At 51.4% G+C, this 13,084-nt stretch overlaps 1 protein-coding gene across 1 annotated transcript in view; it reads right to left on the reverse strand.

Annotated features, from left to right (window-relative positions):
• The window catches only part of MAP4K5 (mitogen-activated protein kinase kinase kinase kinase 5), a 1,870,683-nt gene that overhangs the window by 740,896 nt on the left and 1,116,703 nt on the right, over window positions 1-13,084 (reverse strand). The window lies entirely within an intron of this gene.

Raw genomic sequence — 13,084 nt, forward strand, 5'->3', positions numbered from 1 at the left:
AGATAACAAAAACTGGTTAGCCGACTGTAACTGTCTCGATGGAACATATTTGACAAGTTTATCACAAAGGTAGAGTGCCCCGGTCCCATAATAGGCCCAGCGGATAATACACAATGATTTCAAGGTGATTCGTGCCTCCACTGGGAGCCAGAGTAAACTCAGCAGTACAGAGTACAAGTGGGCACATTTGGACAGGCTCACAGCCAGACAATTCTGCAACACTTGTAGATGCTGGATCAAATATTTTAGCTGAGCAAGTAATGTGGAATTGCAGTAATCCAGCATCACTGAAATGGTTGAAGGGACCACTGTACTATGCAGGTGGGTCGGGATAAATAGGATCAGTTTCTCTATGGTATTAATTTGAGGTGGCCAGAACCACACTTGGCACTAACCTGGAGTAGTGCAGAGAGGGATGAGGCAATCTTATTTCTAAGTTCTTAACCAGTGAGACAGAGGTGAGTAGCGGGCCTAAAGAAGTGGGCCAAACCTCAGTGTTCCACACGGATTGAATGTCTGGAGAGCGTCCAAAAACCATGACCTCAGTCTTCTCTGCATTTAATTTCAGCCAATTGGCATTCATTCAGCTGCCCACGGCAGTTAGGCAATTCCTGAGACGGGATGCCACAGAATCATGCTTGCATAGAAAAGACACTTGTGGGAATGAATTAATCTGGCAAGTGGCAAAACAAATATTGAAGTGTAATGGAGAAATAGCTGAACCCTGCAGAACACCACAAGTCAGAGAAGAAGGGGCAGAAGAGAAATTATGTGCGTCCAATTAGTGAGGAATGATTGAAAGCACCCAAAACCCTTCAAGGTGGTGCGAGAAACCCAACAGGGTTCTCCCACCTACTCGCCCAGAATCCTCTATCAAGGTGGGAGAAAAGCAATTCATTGAGTGTATTTGTCTTTGAACTGGAAAGAGGCCTAAGCTTAGGGAAGGGAAACCCGAGAGGCCCAGGAAGTGTACTTGTGTTTGAACTGGAAAGAGGCCTAAGCTTGGGGAAGTGAACCCTGAGAAGCCAACCAAATTGGAAGCTTGGATATTTTGTGTCATTAAAGGAACTGAAGCTTGGGCAAGGGAACCCTGAGGCATTAAATACATTGATATTGTTTGGACTATGCAGAAATTATAAGTTACTCACGGTAGTGACTAATGTACTCTTAGTCCAAAGTCCCCTTTCCTCCATACTGTATGGGTGTCCCTTCCAAGGGACGGGAGACTGAACCTTATTCACCAGAAAAAACCTTCTTCCCCTTTAAATTTAGAGGCGCGAAGGGGTGCGGCCCAGGGAGCATGCGCTGCCCTGACTCCGCCCTCCGGCGCCATACCTCAGTCCCCATGGACACGTCGACAATAGATTTAACATTGCCTAATGACACAAGTATTATTAGGGGGGAGGTTGGTGGGAAGTATGGAGGAAAGTGGACTGTGGACTAAGAGTATGTTAGTCACTACAGTGAGTAACTTATAATTACTCTTAACGTCCCGCCCCCTTTCCTCCATACTGTATGGGCGATTACAACTGATTGTAGCCCCTCCTCAAGCAAATAGGTTCCTGAGAACCGCCTGTCCGAAAGCCGCATCAGATCTAGAGCCGGCATCCAAACAGTAATGCTTGCAGAAAGCCGAGGGAGAGGCCCAAGTGGCCTCCCTGCTTATGACTTGCCAAGGGATATGCGCTGGAATGCGATGGCCATTGCCTTGGCCCTGACTGCGTGGGCATTCATGTTGGCCGGGAACGGCTTATGCTGGCCCTCATACACTTCTTTGATGGCAGAGACCATCCAGCGGGGTATGGAAGCCTTAGAGGCATGATAACCTGGTCTTGAGCCTCTGAAAGTGACAAACAGAGCGTCTGATTTGCAGAAGCCCGTGGTCCTGTCCAAGTAGAATTTCAGGGCACGTCTAACATCCAGGCAGCGCAGCACTCTCTGTGCTTCATCTTTGGGATCGTGAAAAAACGTAGGAAAGACTATTTCCTCGTTCAGGTGGAAAGCAGACGGAACCTTGGGCAGAAATGCCGGCTGTGTCCGCAGGACTACCTTGTCCTTGTGAAAGGTGGTATATGGCTCAGAGGCGACTAGCGCCTGGATTTCGCTGACTCTACGAGCCGAGGTAGGGCCGTCTTGATGGTGACCAGCCTGATGTCCACAGACGGCATTGGCTCGAACGGTTTGCGCGCGAGGGTGCCCAAGACTATGTTAAGGTCCCACACCAGGTAAGGTCTCTTGACGGGCTGGTAGAGCCTTGCAAGGCCCGTCAGATGTTTCTTGACGATAGGGCTGGAGGAGGAGAAAATGCCCTCTTCCGAGTTCCTTTAAGCCCCAATGGCTGCTAGGTATGTGCGGCAGGTGTCCACCTACACGCCTGAATGAGCGAGGTGCGCCGAAAAGGAGAGCACATCGTCCAAGGTGCATGCCAGGGGGTCGATTCCCATGGAGTCTGCCCAGTGGCAGAATCTGGTCCATTTGCTTTTGTAAAGGGCGCTGGTAGCTTTGCTCCTGGCACCTTGTATGATCTCCAGATTGGCCTGTGAGAGGCTAAGGTGCCAAAGCGTTACCTGCTCAGGCACCACGCTGTGACGGCTAGTCTCCCTGGAGCAGGGTGGATGACTCTGCCCCCTTGCTGTGCCAGAAGATGTGCTGGGCCCATCAGGAGGTGAATCGGGGGCACTTCCGAGAGACTGAGCAGCTCCGAAAACCATGGCCTGGCCGGCCACCATGAAGCTATTAAAATGATGAGGAGTTGGACTCCTTGATTTTGCAAATTACTTTGTGAATCAGGGGAATGGGTGGAAAGGCGTAGGCTTTCATGCCAGTCCACTGGAGGGGAAACGTGTCGGCCAGAGAGCCAGGACCATGACCTTGCCAGGATGCGAACTGGGGACACTTTTTGTTGTGCCAGGTAGCAAAGAGGTCCACGTGGGGGTGACACCACCTGTTGAAAATCTTCTTAATAACAAGGTTGTTTAGCTGCCACTCGTAATTGTCCGCTCCCAGCCTGCTGAGCCCGTCTGCTTCCCGGGAGGTGGACTGCCATGAGGTAAATGTTTTCCAGGGCCCACTCCCACATGCTGATCGCCAGTCTGCACATATGAGGGGATCTGGTACCTCCCTGCTTGTTGACGTAGTACATGCTGGTCGAGTTGTCCGTCTGGATGAGGACAATCTTGCCCCTGAGAAGTGGTAGGAATGCAGTGAGCGCCAGCCAAATGGCGTTCAGCTCTAGCCAATTGATGTGGTATTCCTGCTCCTGTCGAGTCCAGGTGCCGTGGACCGAGAGATCGACCAGTGTGGCTCCCCAGCGCTTGAGCAAGGAATCGGTGGTGATGGTGGACTGCAGCGTGGGCAGCCGGAAGGGCTTGCCTGTCCTCAGGTTGCAGTCTCTGGAACACCGTCAGGTCCGGGTGGAGAGATGGAGAAACATTGACCATCACGGATTGAGAGCTCTGCTCCTGGTTCCATGAGGCCGCGAAGTGCAGCTGAATCCTCCTAATCCTTAGTCTTGTGTGCGGAACGGCTAATAAGACCGCTGGCAAAAGACCCAGGAGATGTTGGTACCACCATGCCAAGGTCACTTCTATGCTGAGGAAGTGGCCGGTGGCCCTCTTGATGGCCGAGATATTGTCCTCTGACTGAAATACCTTCTCGGAACACGTGTCCCAGATGAGGCCCAAGAATGTCAGAGTCTGCGTAGGCTGCCGCTGTGACTTCTTGAGATTGAGCGAGAAGCCCAGATCATGCGGTGTGTTCGTAAGGGCATTGGAAGAGTGGAGAACCGCTTCCGGAGATGTAGCCCTGACGAGCCAGTCGTCGAGGTATGGGTAGATGTGGAGGCCCCTGTGCTCTGAGGAGGGCCGCCACCGCATTCATGAGCCTGGTAAAGACCCTGGGGGCCGAGTTGAGGCCGAAAGGAAGGACCTTGTATTGAAAATGGAAGCCCATGATCCTGAACCGTAGGAAAGAACGATGGGGCTGCCAAATCAGGACATGTAGGTACGCGTCCTTCAGATCCAGGGAGCACATCCAGTCTCCCTTGTCCAATGTCTTCGCTATAAAAGCTGATGTGACCATCTTGAATTTTTGCAGGGGTAAGGAGAGGTTGAGGGTGGAAAGGTCCAGCACAACTTCCAGGCCCACCTGGTTCTTCTTCTGAATGGCGAAAATCCAGGCGTAAAAGCCAAAGCCTCGCTGGGAGGCTGGGACTTCCTCCACTTCCTGGCTCTCTATGAGCGATCGGACATCTGCCAAAAGAGTTCCTGTGGGAGTGGAGGAGAGGAGGGAGGAGAGGCTGGGATAGGAAGGCGGTACTCCGTGGATACTACCGAGAGGATCCAGGTGTCCGCAAAATTCTGGCACCAGAAATGTGCATGGAGAGCAAGCCTGCCCCCCACCGGAGACACGTGGACCCGAAGGGGCGTGTCATGCCTTCTTTCCCTCAGAGGCTGTCGTGGAGGAGGGGGGTTGGAAAAAGCCCTTACCCCCACCCCCTTTTTGTTGCTTGTGCCGGTTCTGAGACGGCGAGCAGTCTGGCTGCATGGATCTACGTTCCTGGAACTCCCAAAACCCTCCGTACTTACGACCCCTCTCGGAGCGTTGCTGAGATTGGGTGTATGATTTGGGCGTGGTCTTTGTAAGGATGGATAAAGCCGTTTGTGAGCTGTTCTTTTTGTCCAGCTCTTCATCGTGGAGGAGTGGAACCGGTCCCCCCTGCCCCTCGAATGGTAGATCTAGGATGGGTTTCTGGACGTCCGGGTTGAATTTTGTTTCCCGCAGCCAGGCTGTCCTTCTCATGTCCGTGCCAATAAAGATGGCACAGCCTTGGGTGTCAATATGGGCCACTGTGGATTCCATGAGGTCATGCGCAACCAGGTAGGCCTCAGCTAGCCCCGCCTTAAAGCATGATTGGCTCTGGGTGGGGAGTTCCGGGAGGAAGTCTGCAATTTCCCCGCCATGATCTTTGGTTGGCAGCTGCCAGCATGGCATCGGCGTTGGCCTGACGAAGATGCAAAGATGCGTTGGAATAGAGTATCTTGCTGGTCGCCTCCAAGATCTTCTCCTTGCCTAGCAGCGCCTCAGAGGAGGAGCATGAGGATTACTGAGGCTTGGAGTACAGTGATGGCGCAGCAATCACCGAGGAGTGCGGCTGAGGATGGGCCAACAGCAAGAGTGTACCCGCCCCCCCTCCATCTGCCTGTACTTGGCGTCCAGGCGTCGATTGACCGGCTGGGCCGAGTGGGGCTTGAGCCAACCCTTCTTGGCCAGGGAGACTACATCGTTTTGCATAGGAATCCCTGTTTTGGCAGAGGGGCGTCGCTTGAGGACTTCAGCCAGGACCCCTCTGCTGGCTGCTCAACCTCAGGCTGGGGCAGGCCCAGATACTCTGCCAGCCCAGCAAGACGTTTGTGGAAGGCCCTGGCTGAGGATGATGTGTCAGGATCCCCCTTCTCATCCGTATCCTATGGGTCTGGGGGATCCTGTGGAGGAGGAGTAGTAGTAGTTGGCTCCGGAGGCTGGGGGTACTGGGACCGCGGTCAGGGGCTGCGGAAGCGGCAGAGGCTGGTATGGAGCCGCCTGGGGAGCCGGTGGAGGTGTCTGGTGGGGGGGCGGCAGAGGCATCTGTGGTGCCGCTAGCATTGCGGGAAGGACTTCCTTGATGGCGGCCTTGATGATAACCCCCATCTGAGGTGACTTCATGAGGCTGAGGAACTTCTCAAAGGGCACCTACTCACAGGTCAAAGAGGTGGCAGGGGGTGCTGACGGAGTAGCAGGGAGGTGCTGAAGCCGCTGCATACCATGTCCATATGGACACAAAGGAAAGCTACCCAGCGCAAATGAGGGGTAGACTGTAGGCCATGTACCTGGTTGAGGCCAGTCCCCCCCTTGACACTCGTTCTTCGCTGAATTCGTAGAGTGGTGTCGGACGGCTGCCTCTTTCTGGCGTGGCGGCTATTTTGTCGAGCTGCCTGCCACGTGCCTGCAACGTGTTGCTCGGCCCGCTGGGCCCGGCCTCGTCCACAACTCTTGCGTGTGGATCACGAGGCCTTGCGTGTGGATCACAAGGCCTACCCTGCTCCTCGGGCCTAGGCCCGGTAGGTGCGACTCCCTCGACACGGGGGTCGGTAGAGCTGCGTTTAGATGCCCCCTTGGACGTATTGCCGGTAATGGGGCATAGCCCCTCGGCAATGGTGCCGGTAAAAGGGTGGAGCCCCTCGGGTGAAGACCAGGTAAAAGAACCTTCCGGTCCCTCAACACTGCGACCGGGAGGATCCGAGGATCCCTCAAACCAAAGGCCGGTAGCTGAAGCAGCCTCAGTGCATGTGCTGGTAGAAGGACCTGACAGGTCCCTCCCGCGTGGGAGAGGCCCTTGGAAGGAGACTCCCTTGCAAGGTGTGATGGAGAATATGGGCACTACCTTGGGTCGATGCTTCACAAAGTTCTTGAGATCCTCTGGAGGCGAATCCTGGAAGAGCTCCCTCCAACTGGCTAGTCTGTTCTTCAGGGCTTTTCGTGGACAGCGAGTCACACGCTGAACAAGATTGCCAACCGTGGTCTGGGCCAAGGCAACGTAGGCAGAGTCTGAAGTTGGGAAGAGCCTGTTGCAGGATGGAAACCTGCTGAACACTGTAGGAGTCAACATGCACCGGGGAGGAGTGTGACGCTTAAGGACCGAGTACCTGAATGATAAAAAGACAAAAAAGAGAAAAAGTATCCGCAAGTGGAAATACATGGCCGAAGCCAAACCCAGGAGCGCTGGTGAATTCTACCCGTTCCCGTCGACGCGGAAAAGGGGACTGAGGTGTGGCGCCGGAAGGCGGAGTCAGGGCAGTGCATGCGCCCTGGGCCGCACACCCACGCGCTTCTAAAATTAAAGGGGAAGAAGGTTTTTTCTGGTGAAAAAGGTTCTGTCCCCCGTCCCTTGAAGGGACGCTCCTACAGTATGGAGGAAAGGGGACGGGACGTAAGAGTAGGTCCTATGAACAAACCCTTTTGATTGTAATCATCCTTTTGATGCTGTCCAACCCATTATTGGTGAGAAGACCACCTGAAACCAATCTGGTTTTCCTATTTTTGCTGAACCACCACCTTTAGCTTTTGAAAGACTCCCTAACATATTTTTGTCAAAGAGTGAAGGCAAGCACAGGTTTAGACATAGACTCACTTTTATTTTCTCCAGAACTTACTGGCAGAGCTCTCACGCAAGGTAAGAAGTTGACTGTCTTATCAGTGCATCTACTACTATGTTCTCCTTGTCAGCCAGATGTGCTGCAGTCAGGGACAAGCTGCTCTCCAGGGCGCAGAACAACAATCGAATTGCTTCTCTGCACAAAAGCACGAAGCCCACACCACCTGCAGGTCTACAGTATTATCCATCAAAACCTATAGGGTGTACGGATTTCGGGAGATTACGATTTTTGTGAAGTTGTGACACCATAAAACATACACAAGGCTATAGCAGACCCCCACATGCATGTCATCTATAGGCCCGCCGAGTCGTACAGCTAGTGTCAAGTACTTGAGGCAGAGTATTTTGTTGAAGTCAAACTTTGAATTCTTTTTTTGTCCTGTTACTCTGCTAAAAAGAAACACCAGGGTGGCTGGCCACTTATATCTCCTTGCCCCTCACAAGGGGAGGAAAGCGACCAGGGCCAGCCTGATCACCCTCAGCTCCAGAAGATTGATGTGCTCCCAAAACTCTGGGACCACTCTCTGCTCACCATAAGATCTTGGTGGTGACCACCCAAGCCCTTTAGGCACCCATCCATGACTACAGTCACTTGTGGCCATGGTTGATGAAAATGTGACCCTTTTAAGAGGTTGTACTTTGTGGGCCACTACTGCAGGTCTCCGACACTCTCTTCAAGGCCAGTGTCCAAGACAAGAGAAGTTTGTCCATAAAACTATGAGTTCAGAAGCCACTGCAGCGACCTCATGTGCAGATGGCCTCTGGCACTTCCAAAATGCACAATGCCATAAAACCCAGCAAGCGCGGGAGAGCTGAGGATGGAACTGTCTTCTGAGATTGGAAAACCTGGACCATCTTGAAGATGTTCCCCACTCAGTACTTGGCAGGAAACCCTGACCCAGGCGAGGGTTCAAGACCACACCGATAAATCGGGGGGTCTAGGATGGTGAAACCTGAGACTTCTTGAAGTTCAGGGAGAAGCCCACGCTGTGCAATAGGCTGCAAGTCCCTTGTTAGTATAAATTTCTATTTTAACAACTGTCCCTTCATAGTTTCTATAGACCCCAAATCGTTCTGCTTTGTTTCTGAACCTGTTCTGACCTTTTGAGGAGAAGTTAAGCCTTCAGCTTCACTTCCTCTGCCTTTTGCTCATTTGTTATGGGGAAACTGATCATTCAGACTTTTTGTCTTTTACCTTTTGCAACTTTTTAGCATTGCACACAGCAGCTTAGAATGCAGTGCAATGGGGATACTTTTGCATTAATTTATTTATTTTTGCATTTATTTCAGCGCACAAAGCCCTCAGGCATCTAGTCGCTAGTTACAGAAAGTGCTTATTAAAGTTAGTTACAGGTAAATTGCATAAGCAGCACAAGGCCGCGCAGGTCATAGTAGGTAGTTACAGGTAAATTGCATAAACAGCACATGGCTACACAGGTTATAATAGGCAATTACAGGTAAATTGCAAAGGCAGCACAAGGCCACACAAGTCATGATAAGGATAGGCAGCACAGGTCATAGTGAGTAGTTACAGGTAAGTTGCATAAGCAGCACAAGACTGGATATTCTTACTGGTCCTTGAGTCATTCCAAATGAGCAAGTGCAATAAGAGTTAAGATGGTACAGACACAGAACAGCAAGATACTGTTTTCCAGAGAAACATAGAACTGTCGTACTAGGCCTGAGAGTGTTTCAGAGAGTATAAGTGCTGAGACATAAATGAGGGAGAGGGGGGAGGGAGAAAGAGAGGAGAGGGACAGACAAGATGCAGAGAAGGGAACATTTAGGTAGCTGAGAGATAGGCAGAAGGATGCAAAGGTGTGGGGCAAAACCTAAAGTACAAGTTTACTAGAGGCACCAATGCAGTAAGGTGCATAAGGGTAAGACGCAACTAAGTCAGAAAGTACTAGAATCAGTACAACATAGGGGAATGCAAAGATGGAAAAACACACCCAGGTAAGTAACTGTTGCAAGTCGGAGGAGGGACACTGCTAGTAGAGAGGCAGAGGGCAAGGGAGGCAGGAGTCAGTAGGCAGACAAGAGGAGAGTCAAAGATTGCAGCAGCAGGACCAGTGTGCTTACCGGGCAGGCAGGTAGGTGGCACAATGTTCAAGGCCTGGGTGAAAGTAGCAGAAGGAAAGGTCTAAGATGTGTAGAGAGACATGACGGCAGCGCTGGACAGGGAAAGACAGGGGCCTTTGGTGAGGGCATTAGTTGGATGAGCTGGCTCTGCAGCCTGCTGGCTTGTTGATTGGCCAGATATTCTGGGAGAGGGCCAATGAGCACAGCCACAGGGCGAGTGAATACAAAGGCACTCAGGTGCCTAGGGAACAGCGATGCAGGCGGCCATGATGGAATGGAAGTGGCCGACCGGCAGAAACCCCTCAGGGCCCACGAGGCAGAGCTCCTGCCATGGCTGTAGGTTGGATGCAGCCACACACTCACAGATCTTCAAGCAGGGGCCAACGTGAATAAAAAGGCTCCATAGACAAGACATGCACCATGTGAGCGGAGAGGCGCACACAATTCCACAGCAAAGCCCCACTGGGCTTACCGTGATTGTAGATGAAGATCTGCACGGTCGGGGCATCTTGTGGATGTAGGGGGAGAGAAAGCCAGTGATGTGTCCTGTAGAGAGGAGTGAAGAAGAAGTGCAGTGCACGGCAGAGAGGGGCCTTTGGTGAGGGGCTAAGGTGGGTGGGCCAGCTCGCAAGTGTGAGGAAGGCATGGTATCAAACATTAAGACAGACACAAGTGATCACAGTTCAAGGGTGTTAATTGAACTTCAACTGGGTTTTAATCCCAAATCTAAAGATGGGACTAAGCTACGACCATCAAAAAATAATAACAGTCCTAGTGGTGTCTTGTCAAAATAAAAGGGCCTATACTAATAATCCTATTACCAATTCTTACTTCTAAATACAAATAGTGTGGGAAACAATGTTATGCAGAAGAAAACTTTCAAGAAATGATATGTCAGGATATTTAAGCCGCTAGCTTCCCTTCCACACGTTTTCAGCAAGGGATGAGGCAGCACACTCGAGCTTAGCACAGTGTTTGGCTTCTTGAGCACGAGGATGCAGTTCAAATCTCAGTATCTGGGCCTTCTGTACCAAAGTCCCTTTTCCATTCAAAGTCTCTTACTTCAGAGGGCCTGATACGACAAACAAACATTGAAAAGTTCCTTTCTCCTTAGAATTCTCATGCACAACGTCTTGGGTGATTTTCGATTCACCCTGGGTCCCCCTCTGCCGGGCTCAGACCTACTTTAATACAAAACCTTCTTGGGTGATTCACTGTTCTCCCCGGATCCCTCGCTCACCCCAGATTCATGCATTTTTCCAAAATGTCTTTATTTCATCAAAATCGAAGACTTTCGACTGAGCACAGGATTTTTGCTTGACCCGTCGCAGGACCACTTTGATTCACATGTATTTGTTCACTTTCAAATGATCTCCCTCCGCTGGGCTCAGATCAAACGTATCTACTTTCGTTTCTCCTCATCTGAATACCTTACAGAGACCTTCGATTGAGCACCCACGCGGTGCCGGTCCACTCTGTCAAATGTATTGGATCTTGCTTTAAGGATCAATAACTCATCAGCAGTTTAACTTCACTCGCGTCTCTTATCAGACGAGTTTTAACAATGTTCATTCCAGCGCTCGCCATACAATGTTGCTGCTTGCAACCTTAGCTTCAACAGGTCTTGTATCAGTCTCCCCAACTCACCCGCTGTGTTGTTTTCACTGAAGCGGCTTTGTTCCTGGAGCCAAGGACAGTACCACGGTGGCTAGTGATTCTCCCCGCCTTGATTATTGACACGGGAGGACCCCTGGTATCTCCGACACACAATACAGGATTCTTCAGCCTGTTTTCCTGGTCTTATGCTTTCCAAATCTCGAGGGTTCATGAAAGTAAGGGTTCCTTTGTCAAAAAGGTCACGGGAACCTCCCTCTTTGTGATCCCCTTGTTTTCTCGTCTTTCTTCTCTCATTAAACTGCCATCTTGGAACTGCTGTTTCCCTGCTCAGGGTGTGCTCTTGTGCTCCGCTTTTTATCCGTGTGGGAAAGTGTAATGGAAGTCAGGCATGAGTGATTGTCAATAATTGCCTGACCTCGCCTAACCATAGTATTGGGATATGTCAGGTACACAGCTCGGGTGTTATGTTTTCCCTTAGAGCGGGCGGTCAGTGAGAAAGTGTTTGTGTTGTGAAAGGGGGGGGTAGAGTTCCTAAATATCCTACCGGGTAGGATGGGGGGAAACATGTTACAAGGAAGGATACAGCGTCTCACCATCCAGTGTGCCACTCCCCGAAGATCCCCACCCAGGTGATACTCGCGCACTAGTCCAACCCCAGCAACTGGATCCAAAAGCTATGGTCGTGTCCTGGCCACCTGGAAGACAGATACCTGGGGACTAGTGGGAGAGGCATCTTCTGGTTTCTCACACCAGCCTGCCGGCTTGCTAATTGGCCAGATATTCTGGCAGAGGGCCAATCAGCACAGCCGCAGGGCAAGTGCACACAAAGGCAGTCAGTGCCTAGAGAACAAAGGTGCCGGCGGCCACGATGGAATGGGTGGGGGAGCCTGTCCGGCAGAAACGCCTTAGGGCCCACGAGGCAGAGCTCCTGCCATGGCTATAGCCTGGATGCAGCCACACACTCACTGATCTTCAGCAGGAGCCAAAGTAAATAAAAAGGCTCCATAAACGAGACTCGCACCGTGTGGGTGGAGAGGTGCGTGCAATTTCACAGCAAAGTCCCACTGGGCTTACCTTGATGGTGGATGAAGGTCCGCACGTTCAGGTCATCTCGTGGTTGCAGGGGGAAGAGAAAGGCAATGATGTGTTCCGTAGAGAGGCGTGAAGAAGAAATGCACTCCAGGGCATGTTCACCCTAGCTTTTTACACTTGAGATTTTTGGTTACTTTGATATGTACGTAAAGACAAGATGGTGGCAGCAATTATATTTTTAAAATTTCTAGTGTGCACATTCACGTTTACTGGCCATGGCTATTGAACGTGGCTATTGCGTGAAAATGGCCATGCCAAAGGTCATGGCAAACCAGGGGAACCATGAAGACGGGTGCTCTGTAAGCTCTGAGAGTCCCGATTCCACTGTGAGCTCTAATGCCAGCAAATTAAAGATGAAAAGAACACAGCTAAGTCTGATGTTTAGAGGAGACCACCAGTGACATTCGATGCAAGTCTGGTGGCGGACAGAAGTGGGAATCCAAGATGGCGCCCACAAGGTGGGGAGGGACGAGAGGACGACCACAGGGAGCGCTGACCTGGGCACCCCTGAACGCTGGAGAAATGGGGGGCACGAGAACCTATGAACTTGGTCAGATTAGCAGTGTCCTGCCGATCCATTGAGCACCAAAGGGAGTCCCTGAGCACATGAGGCCGAGAGAGTATAGAGACTTCAGCCCGCACAGGATCCCTCTGCTGTCGGACCATGGACGACTGAAGACGGCATCCAGCTACAGAGCGGATGACTGAGCGGAGATGGCTTCCAGCGAACACAGCGGAACTCCGGGCATACATACAAGTTATAAAGGGTCTGATGCTCTCTCGTTGTGTGAATCTCCTTCTGCTGGGCCCTGAACCTGTGAAGAAATAAGACTGAGGATTCCCACAAAGATTGGAACAGTGAGGGGGAGTGACCAACCCCAGACTACGTACGGCCTATACCCGGTGAGTTGAAAATTCTGCTGAGATACCCCAATATGCAGAGATCGGGAAGGAGGAACAAGTGAGTGGTGGTCTACAGGAGAAAGCTTTGCAGGGGCTTGAAAAATAATTGCAAAAGCTCCATGGAAGAAAAAGAGTCCACAATCGGGGGACATCAAAACCCTAATGCAGGCAGAGGATGGTCCCACAAAGCATTTACAG

Source organism: Ambystoma mexicanum, chromosome 14 (genome assembly GCF_040938575.1).
Source record: "Ambystoma mexicanum isolate Mex_15411 chromosome 14, UKY_AmexF1_1, whole genome shotgun sequence".
In the NCBI taxonomy this organism is placed as follows: Eukaryota; Metazoa; Chordata; class Amphibia; order Caudata; family Ambystomatidae; genus Ambystoma; species Ambystoma mexicanum.